At 38.2% G+C, this 11,437-nt stretch overlaps 1 long non-coding RNA gene across 1 annotated transcript; it reads right to left on the bottom strand.

Moving 5' to 3' along the window:
* Positions 1–4,162: 4,162 nt before the first annotated feature.
* Positions 4,163–9,025, bottom strand: LOC116754580. Its single transcript, XR_004350081.1, has 3 exons — positions 8,746–9,025; positions 8,124–8,128; positions 4,163–4,173 (listed from the first exon to the last, which is right to left on the bottom strand). It is a non-coding gene; the product is annotated as an uncharacterized LOC116754580 (long non-coding RNA).
* Positions 9,026–11,437: the final 2,412 nt, after the last annotated feature.

Genomic DNA, 11,437 nt, shown 5'->3' with positions numbered 1-11,437 from the left:
CTTGTAGAGTGAGGTAAGTCAGAAAGAGAAAAACAAATACCCTATGCTAACACATATATATGGAATCTAAAAAAACTTGGTTCTGACAAACCAAGGGACAGGACAGGAATAAAGACGCAGACATAGAGGATGGACTTGAGGACAGGGGGAAGGGGGAAGGGTAAGCTGGGACGAAGTGAGAGAGTGGCAAGGACATATATACACTACCAAACGTAAAAAAGATAGCTAGTGGGAAGCAGCCGCATAGCACAGGGAGATCAGCTCCGTGCTTTGCGACCACCTAGAGGGATGGGATAGGGAGGGTGGGAGGGAGAGAGATGCAAGAGGGAAGAGATATGGGAACATATGTATAACTGATTCACTTTGTTATAAAGCAGAAACTAACACACCATTGTAAAGCAATTATACTCCAATAAAGATGTTAAAAAAAAAAAGATGATATGACTCCAGTTTCCTTCAGTAAAGGGAATTGTAGACTTGACCTCCTAGTGATTAATTACAAACTCTAGGTAACTCCGGGTCTCAGAGCTTCCATGAGGACCTGTGGTTGGACAGGAGCAGCCATGTCCAGGGCTGGCACTAGTATTGCCAGGCCCTCAGCTTTCAGCAGGCTCACACCCCATCAGGGGCAAAGGTTAATTGGTGCAAGTCTATGTTGCTCATATACTTAGGCTAAAACTTCTCTTAAAGATCCTTGTTTCTATGTCATAATTGCGCTGTTCTTGGGACTGTGCTTTGCCTTGTTTTCTGGTTTGAACTCTTTGCTGAGGCTGCAGACCCGTGCTGGCTCCCAACCCCAAGCAGCTCCCGTTGCCCTCTCCTCCCTACAGCACAGCCTCTGGTCTCTGAGGCGGCCAGCGGAGGAGAGTGAGGTGCATGCAGTGAGTGATAGTAACGAACTCAAGCTCTCCAAGTGAGTGAGTGAGTGAAAACACAACATCTAAAGAACAAACACTTGGTAAAGCAGTCCGTGGTTCTTGACCCCAAACTAAGTCTTTTCTGGATCATAAGAGAACAAGGCAGCATTCGTCACTTGGATCTCGCATGTAAATAACAGAATGAAATATTCACAGTGATGCAAGTTGGCTTTGAAATTAGCAAGGCTTGGCTGACACCAGTCAGCAAATCGGCACATTCACTGGAAATGATGTTCAAAGCAGCTCACCGGAGGACTGGGGAAAGCAGGTTCAGCTTCTCTGACAGAATATACGGCAGCGTTGCCTTCGGAATTCACATTCACGCTTGACATTCTAAACATGGAGATGTGCAGAAAGATGAGAGTGCCCTACATTCAAATTTAATTAATTAATTTTTTTATGAGCTGATTGATCTAATAACAAGTCTACTTACCTCAGATTTTAAAATAGCCCATGGAGTGCCTCATTTCACACTGTGAAGTACTTCTGGGTGGAATATCAAAGAAACTTAAATTAAATCCATGCATCTTATGGTTGGGGGTAGCTCACTAGGAGATACTGATAGAACAGCTATGGGCCAAAAGGAAGATGAGGCTGGTCTTTGGCTCAGGGCCTCCTCCACACAGCCTTTTACTCTCCCCAACTGTCATCATCCGATCTGCAGACTTCTGTAACACCAGTCAAATAACAAGTGGGCCTTAGAACAGTAAAATTCCGGAGATCCTCCTTCTATAGCCATCCTCAAAGACATATACATTTAACGATGAGAATTTCAAGTTAAAATGATGGGGGCAAGCTTCAGGGGGATGCAGCTGAGGAAGGTGAGGTCTCTTACTGTCGATTAGTAGGACCAGCTTGAGGCTGGAGGAGATTGATATCCAGCCTCTGTGCTTCATGGGAGGCATTAGCTGTTTGGGGAACTAATTCTTTTCTTATTTTCTGTATTTACTTTTTATACTTCTGGCTTCTCTTCTTCCTCAGCGTATTTGTTCACATTACCTCCAAATTCCTTATGTATGTTGTATGCAATGTTGAAAAGAGAATACCAACCACTTTATTGTAATCATTGACCTGCGATTAATAGAAAAAGTAAGTAGTTTGGAAACTATTCTTACACAGAAACATGCATCATATTTAAAACCCTATTATATAATGTCAAACTCAGACCACTTTTTGATAAAATCCATTCATCTTGAGATCCTTACACTTGACAAAAATGTCATTTACCAGTTAGTCTCTTACACAACATTCATTGTCTTGAATATGTTTGGTAAGCAATCTTTAAATAGCTATTTGACCTCAGATGTCAGTGGGTCGACCCTAAGAGTTGTAATTGCTTGACCCAACATTGCTGTATGAATATATAGGCTCCTGTCTCCTGTTAGAGACAGGAGCCTCTATAAACAGGATTAAGCTCAAGGGAAATCACATGGAAAAAAATATAGACCACAAATACCAGGTGGGACAAGTTTGCGCTTGTGCAAGTATTTTAGGACACATTTAGAAATGGTCACCCTTGACCACTGGGTAAGCGTGAATCAGCACAGTGGAACCACAACGAATAAGGCAAGTCACACAGTGACACGTGAACCGAAAAATGCAGACCTGTCGCCCATTTTGACTAATCCACAGTTCACCAGAAGTAATAAAGTACACTTTGGGGGGAAAGGAAGTGTAATATAATCCGTATTTTAAGATGTCAGAGTCAATTTCTGCCTTCTAGAAAGTTCTGAATGTTAACTTGCGTGGCTACAAGTGAGAACTATAGAAATAGTTGAAGGAAAATAAAAATTACTCTTAAATCATCTTAAAAACCCAAGTACCAAATCTTTGTCTAACTTCACTGCTGAAACAGATTTATGTCTATAAACTGATGTTTGATGAAAGAAAGAGCAGGACTTTAAGGGCAAATCTTTAGTTTGAATAAAAATAACAAGGAATTGTTAGGTAAACATCATAAGAAAATACATGTCTCTTTCAGGATGTCACTGCATATCTTCTGAATCTACTTTTTATTCTTTAATAGAGTTTAATATTTTTCTCCATCAGCACCTTCTACATTATGTTCTATATGATTCTTCTTGCTAAGGAAATGGCCTCTTATTTCTATTTTTTTGTATGATTACTGCTTTTATGAGGGGATGTTGTCAACTTGTGTAACTTGGCCAAGTGATGAGAAACTGGACCAAAGTCTCTTGTGTTATTAGCATGTTTATTGACTCTGTGGATAATACATCATTTACAAATAAATACATTTCTTTTTAGTTCTTATTCCTCATTTCCATTTTTTTATTAAGTTTGCCAGGACCTCTATTACTATATTTATCAGAAAGAGAATTTATATCAAAAATCTGCAAGAAACAGCATAGTTAACTGGGAGACTCATTGCATTTAAGAATAGGAATAAGGCAAAGATCTCCATTATTATGTATGTTTTGTATTTAAATAATTCTTCATATTTATTAACTTAAACTTAAATTGTATATTCCAATCTTCTATTCCTATTTGAATTACATTAATGGCAATTGGTGCTCTATTTCTTCTTCCACCAAGTTTTACATTTTACATTCTTTCTGAAATGTATATATTTAGTCTTATTTTGCAACTGTTTAGCTAATACATTTTGAATTTCAAAATTCCATTGTAAACTGTTCAACTTCTCATAGATTGTGTTCATCTCTTCTCTTATTTTGTGTAGAATATATTTTAATGTCTTTCTTTTTGAAAGCGTTGTTTTCAATAATTATAAGGCAAAGCCACTTCAAAAATCCCATTGATGATAAGTAACAAAGAGAGGAGAGATTTACTGCCATGGCACAAGCATTTTTGTATTAATAGCTTCATCACATAATTTTTGAAATGTATCTATGATAGCTGTGTATACTTAAAAATGTTTGTAAATGTTAACAACTAGCTTATATTTAGATTGATAGAATATTGCAGTTGGTATAGTCAAAATCATGAGTCATGTGTGCATCGCCACCAATTCCAAATACATTTCTATTCCAACGCTTTCTTAATTCAGCACAGTAATGTCTGTGTCATGATGCTGTGCTCCCAGGAAATTACTATTCTTATCATCACTGCAAATAAACATTTAATATTCAATGTTGAATCCTTAACTCAAAATACCATTCAAATTTTCAAAGCTTTGATTTCAAAAATTGGATTACAGCATCAAACAATTATTGGAATTAACTGTGGGTTTTTTTTTTTCTATTTTAAGCATCATATGATAATAATATAAAACTGGCATCTTTCACATTTTTGAAATTCTTCTTCTGTTAATGGAGCCAACTATCCCTTCCCTGTTTGTAAATGCATAAAGAAAACTTGGAATAAAATATGAGCTGAGGGCTTCCCTGGTGGCACAGTGGTTGAGAGTCAGCCTGCCGATGCAGGGGACACGGGTTCGTGCCCCGGTCCGGGAAGATCCCACGTGCCGCGGAGCGGCTGGGCCCGTGAGCCATGGCCACTGAGCCCGCACATCCGGAGCCTGTGCCCTGCAATGGGAGAGGCCACAACAGTGAGAGGCCCGCGTACTGAAAAAAAAAAAAAAAAAAAATGAGCTGAGTTTAGAACAGCCAATTGTTTTAAGTGAAATATCACCTTTACAGGATGTTATGTGAATGCAGGTGTCTCACCTTCCATCATGGTATTAATACAACTCCTAAGTTTTGAAGTTAGAGCTGACATTTTCTCAGCAGTATTTTTTCTTTGGTTTTTCATGTGGTACATGACACGACCCTGATGCTGTATATTAAATATCCACAAATATTTTTGCAGGTTACATGCTTATCCTCAACTTCCTTGAGGACTGCAAACTGAGTTTACAAATTCTTCTTATGCTTGCAATTTTGTTTTTGAGTTCATTACTGTGGAAGGGCTTATTTGACTGGAATTGATGTATTGGGCACACAGAATGAACACAGGATGGGGACACATGAGGCCCAGAGAGACCATTCTAGACACTGGGAGGGGGAAGGGTAGGCTGGGACGAAATGAGAGAGTAACATGGACATATATACACTACCAAATGTAAAATAGATAGCTAGTGGGAAACAGCTGCAGAGCACAGGGAGATCAGCTCGGTGCTCTGTGACCACCTAGAGGGGTGGGATAGGAAGGGTGGGAGGGAGACGCAAAAAATAAAACAAGAAAGAAAAGAGCAAAACTCTTCCAAGGAGTATGCCCAGGAACTACTGTAAAGTCTCAAAATGAAAGATGGAAGAGACCAAGTTCCTTCATTAATGTTGTGTGATCTCAAAAAGTGTGTCAAAGTGCCTTCATTTCAAAAGTGAAATATTTGTCATCTTTCGTTAAGCTTGATGCTGCCCATTTTGGAGTACCTAAGAAGTGATGTGCTAGGGCCTTGCCTAATTCCTACTCCTGTTACTGCAACTTTATGGGTTTTTAAAATGAAAGTTAAAATCATGGAAATAGTTGAATTAACCCCTTAATTTTCATAACTTCAGTCAATCTTCTTTTTTAAGTCTTATGTCCAGAATTGTGCGTACAGGTGATTTGCACTACAAAAATCACACCACAGTACACCCTACAACTCCCCCGATGGTTAAAAGAAACATAAAAATGTAGAAGACAGCAATTCTTAGAAACTTGGATCCTAGCAAGACATGCTACATTTTATCTTTTATAACACCCACAGTCTCTTTATCTTAATTAAATCATAATGCCACTATATTTTCTTTTTGAATTAAGCAATTGTTTTAGGGTAAGATGTTCATTTTTTGCTGAAAGTTGCATTTAGAGAGAAGTCATTAAAAACAGCCTAGTTCTTAAAGACACATAACTTGTCCAGGCAAAATATGCCAGAATATAAGACTTTAGGAGAATGACCCATGCATATGCAACAAATAATCATTGGACAGAGTTAGAAATTTCAAGAGAACTAGCTGTCAACCTTTGAAATATTTCTTCTGCTCAAGTTCAGTTATACATTCATTGATTCATTGTTAAAAATGAACAAAACTGGTATTTGTAGAATGCTCGGCCTTAAGGAAGGCTCAGAACAATGCTGGCATTGCCACAAAATTCAAGAAAGGTTGAAACTGAAGCATCACCGTGACTAAGCTTCACATGCAAACATACTTTGAACAGTGAGAGAGAGGTCATAACTATTATTTTAGCCAAATATCATAGATTGGTCATTACTGGTGATTTTTAACTTTAGTAACAATTTATACATTAATTTTTTCCCTAAAATACTTGATCTTCACATTAATATGAGTTAGCTGGACTTCTACCTCAATCCTTTGGAAGCTATCTTCTTATTTTACTTTATGTGTAATAAGAAAATTCCTTTTTTATGTAGGTATGTTTAAATCATCTTCTACTTTTCAGTGCCTTGTGTGAAAAATAAATGGGTAGATGTAAAGTTTAAGTGTTTGAATGCCTATAGAAAATGACGGTGCCTAGGCAAACATGCTGTTTTCACCCTACCACACAACTACCAGTGAGCGTTTGGTCCATTTTTAACAACGACAATTCTCTTAGAAGTGGACATGGTATTATCGGATGAGGATGACTGACGTCCCGCCAGAAGAGTGCATGTTTTGTTCTTCCGGTAGAGTGGATGAGCTTGCAGATGCCCATCTACACTCTTTGTCTTGTTTCTCCTTATGACCAGTGACACATGTGTAAGAGTTAACCATGAACTTGAGACATGAAAGATACAGCAATGGCAAAAAGCCAACCTAACCAGCCAACAAAGAGATCAAACCTGTGATCTGGCCCTTATTAGCACCACACTCAAAGCAAGTGAGTTAATCATTCACAGACTAATTGGGCCCAGACTACATTTGTTAGCTTGTCTTTAAGGTTCTCCTAGCTTAGCCTCATGTATGGATAAGCAATTAGTAAAAGCTATCCTATCACAACATATATAAGTGCAATATTTTTTTGCCAAATATTTGTAATTTTTGTTGTTCCCAAACTTGTATGTTGCAGATTTTCCATATGTTAATAATCATAAACTTATTTTAAATATTTAAATATGAATATTTTCATTGCTGGGAAACTCATGGACACAAACAGTTTTAAAAAAGCTTACTACTCGTTTTATGAAAAAAAGTAGGGATAAGCGACCATTACTTGGGAAATCAACCAAACGATGCCCCCTGTGTTAGACTGTTTCCCACTGAAAGTACCATATTTTCAGGACATGAGCTGTCCCAGAGCAACCCTACAATATTACTAGGTAAACCATCTCATTGTACAATGAGTAAAACCAATACAATTGAGCAGGGAAGACACTTCATCTTTGGGGAGAAAATGACTATATGTATTTATGTATGTATGCATTTATTTTTAGGAAAATAATTAGAAAATTAATGAGGTGAGTAATGTAGAGCCTAAAAGGAATAAAGTTCAAAAGTTTTAACAAATGTACAGGAGTTCCTGGTATGAAGAGAAGATCTGGCCACTTGGCAAGAATACAGAGCAAGAGATGGAAAAATTACCTGAGGACTTTTTAACAGCAGGACAGTATAATATTAAATTTTAAAGATGTTTTCTGTTGTTATAATGTGAGCTCTAATACCATGGTCTTAAACTCTGGCAGACAGTTTTACAGAGATCCCTTGTTGAAATATAATATATGTTTGTGGGAATATTCATGGCAATGATGATGATAATGATGATATTTATGTTGATATGTCACCATGATGAAATTAAGGTTAAATGATAATCTACTATTATTAAGTGCTCACTAGATGCCAGGCATTGTATTGACTGCCTTAAATCATCAATCCTCATATAGCCCTTGAGATGGTAGAATTTTTATATCTCTTTTACAAAGGAAGAAACTGAGACATAAGAAAAGGTTAAAATACATGTTTTTTTGTTTGTTTTATTTTTCCAAACATCAGATTTTTAATTTGGAAGATTCACCACCTTGTGAGTCTTTTAATTTTTTTTTAAATTAAAGTATTGTTGACTTACAATATTGCATTAGTTTCAGGTGTACAGCAAAGTGATTCATTTATACACACATATATATCTATCTTTTTCAGATTCTTTTCCCTTATAGGTTATTACAATATATTGAGTAGAGTTCCCTGTACTATACAGTAGGTCCTTGTTGGTTATCTATTTTATATACAGTAGTGTGTATATGTTAATCCCACACTCCTAATTATTTCCTCCCCACCCTTTCCCCTTTGGTAACATAAGTTTGTTTTCTACAACTGTGACTCTTTCTGTTTTGTGTATAAGTTCATTTATATCATTTTTTAAAGTTTCACCATATAAGTGATATCATATGATATTTGTCTTTCTCTTTCTGACTTACTTCACTCTGTATGATAATCTCTAGGTCCATCCATGTTGCTGCAAATGGCATCATTTCATTCTTTTTTATGGCTGAGTAGTATTCCATTGTATAAATATACCACAAGTCTTTGAAAGACAAGGCTTTGGTGCCTCTACAGAAAGCAAACATTTACACCCCATTGATTTAGGTACTAAAAGGCAACTGAGGTTTATCAAATGAAAGGCTCCAGCCAGGACGTTGAATCCCCAGCAAGCAATGCAAAGATGCAGGACTTCTCAAAATCCTTTCATGGTTGCATGTTCGCAGGGCCATCTATTAACTGGCAGCTCTGATTTCTGTCACTTTACTTCCTGTCTTGGTTCCTGGGTCTCAAGTTTACCCAGAGGTACATCAATTCTGTAAACTGATAGCCACGTAATCCATTTTCTGCTTTGGTTATTTGACTAATATGGCTTTGGTAGGAATGAATGAAAAGCCACAAGGGACTGTTGAAGAAAGTAATTGTGCAGAAGCAGAAGATGGGAGCTGACTTTGAACAGTGATTTGTCAAAGAAAAAATAATATATGAAAAAGAAGCAAAACAGCAAGAAGAAAAGATTGAAAAAATGGAAGTCGAAGATGTGAAAATTATGCTATTAAAAAGCAGGCAGAGATCCTGCAGGAGTCCCGGATAATGATCCCAGGTTGCCAGCGCAGGTTGGAAGCTGCATATACTGATCTTCTGCAGCTATTAGAGAGTGAAAAAGACTTGGAAGAAGCTGAGGAATATAAGGAGGTACATTTAGTACTGGATTCAGTGAAGTTAGAAGCCTGAAGTTTTTCTATATAGGGTGCTTGTTTGCATTAAGTCCTGGGATCCACTCCACACTTCATTATTTTTGGGAACTCATAGATATTTCCGGGGCACAAGGGTTGATGCGCCAGCTGGTACGGCACAGCTCTGGGGCGGCCCCCATGGTGGCCCGTGGCCGGGGCGACCATGGTTGGCTGCATTGCACTGTGACGTTTCATTGTCATGCCACTTGTGGGATACCTTCAATGTCACTGCTGAGCAGGCCATGGATTCCTTAGCATGTGGGAGAGAACTCACTTAACAGTGTCTCTAACTTATATATAGGTTACCTGCATGAGGTCGGAAACTGGACTCCTTCTAATGGAGGCATTTATCATAGAAGAAATTGATTCAGTAGTGATACTGACCAGGGTTCTTGGCCTCCTTGATCAATAGAAATTAACTAGAGGCCAGAGAAGAAATTCAGGCAAGGCTTTATTGGGGCCCCTGCTGCAGCATGAGGGAAGGAGAACAAACAACAGGTTCCCTTGCTGGCTTGCTCCCTGAGGGGGGATGAGCTGGTTCCTTATAAGGGGTGAGGGCAGGGGTGTGTCCAGGGCTGGGGTCGGAGGGGCGGCTTAGGTGTTCTGCCCGCCCTTAGGTGGTGTTGAGTGGAGGGGGTGTGTGTAGTTCCCTGCTTTTGCTCCCAGCTCTTCAGAAGTGGCAGTTGTTTTTTTGTTCTCTTTGTATCTTGTTGTCCATAATTTGCCCCAACTGCTCATGCATGCAGTTATTTTTAGTCCCTCACAGTTTCTTTGTATCTGTTGCTTGAGGAGACGTATGTCCAGGTACAAACATGGCAGCAAAGGGTCCCAGGTCCCAGCCTGTCTCAATAGCATTTATATGTAAAGTGAAAATAATGCAACGGTACAGATGAACATGACCCCATGAGATTGACTGTTCATAATCACAATTCACATCTCCACATCTTCAGTTACAAGTGGGTACTTTTAGGTCTACCTGACCTCCTCTGAAGAACTTTGTGCCTTGTTTCATCGTGTGTGTTGTGTGTTTTTGGTTTGAGTGAGACAGGAGGGGCAGGAAGAATTTGGGGAAGAGTCAGGAACTACCTTCAATCATCCCACCCCAATCTTTGAACAGATGAATGTCCTTAAGTTGCTAAAAGTAAGCACAACTGCCTGTGGGTAGCAACAACAAGAGTGCCTGGGTGTGGCCTCAGATGTGTGAAGCCGAGGATCCCTGTTTCCTCCCCATCGTGATCAAAGCGTCTGCTTCCAGGAAGAACCTGCCCCCACCTGCAGTTCCCTGCCCTTGTGTTGCTCAGCTCCTAGTCAACAAGCCCCGGATGCACTGCTTCTCCTGGGACAACTGTTTGATTGACAGCTATGGAAAATAGTGACATTCTGCCATAGGTTCGTCTGCGAACATTGTGTTCTATAACCTCAAACAATTCTGCAAAACGAAAACCTGTTGTTTCATTTACAGCTTTTTTTAATTCAGAGATCTTATAATACCCCTTTCAAAATTTTCCTCCTCTGTCAAGGATAATTCTGAGACCATTTTATAGTAGCAAAACACTGCGGTTGTTTTGTTTTGTTTTGTTTTGTTTTTCCATTTTGAACTGGATGTTTGTTCTCTGATGATACTTCCTGGCCTCAAAAGCCTAAAGAAAATCACAGGGAATAAAATAGAGCTCTCCTCCTTTTATGTCTATCCAAGAGCATGGAAAAGCTATCACTTCTTTCACCGAAAATTCCTTTAATTTATTCCCTTGACTGCTAAGAGATGGCAATTAAAGCATTTAGCCTCTAAAATGGAATCAAATGGTATAAATAAAAAACCAAAAGAAGCATTCTGAGAAATACTCTTAAAGCTTCACCATGGTTACAAATGTAAGATTAAGTTTTTGTGTCAAAAAAATAGTACAATAAAGAACAGATAGAATTTTTTCATAATTCAGGCCAAAAAATTTAGCCTTTGGTGTATTTTAAGTTTCCTTGATGATTCCTGATTATAGTTTTAATTCTATGTTATAAAATTAGACATACTACAATTTTGAACTTGCTTCAATATATAAATTCTATCTCTTTTATAAGACAAAGCATTTGAAATTTCCCCAGAGTGTTTTAATTTAAATAATAGTTAAAATATGATAACAGCGCATGTTTGTGTAGGTGAAGGGAGGTTATACAACCTGTAACTCAAGAGGGGCAGTGTGAATGATAACCCCACCCACCAAACATCCCACTCCCCACCTTCCTCTTGCAACTACTTGCTTATAGATAAAAATAATATTCCCAGAATATTATGTATAGTACTCTGTTACTCTCTTGTTGATTGTCAGAGTATTTAAGTACATTTCCTTCAAAACACTATAGAGAAATTGCATTAAATTTGCAAAATATAGAGAAATTTATTTATCTGTTGCATAGAATT

The sequence above is a fragment of the Phocoena sinus genome, chromosome 5 (genome assembly GCF_008692025.1).
Source record: "Phocoena sinus isolate mPhoSin1 chromosome 5, mPhoSin1.pri, whole genome shotgun sequence".
NCBI lineage: Eukaryota > Metazoa > Chordata > Mammalia > Artiodactyla > Phocoenidae > Phocoena > Phocoena sinus.
Note: the sequence above shows the minus strand (reverse complement) of the source record. Positions and strands in the feature narration are given on the sequence as shown.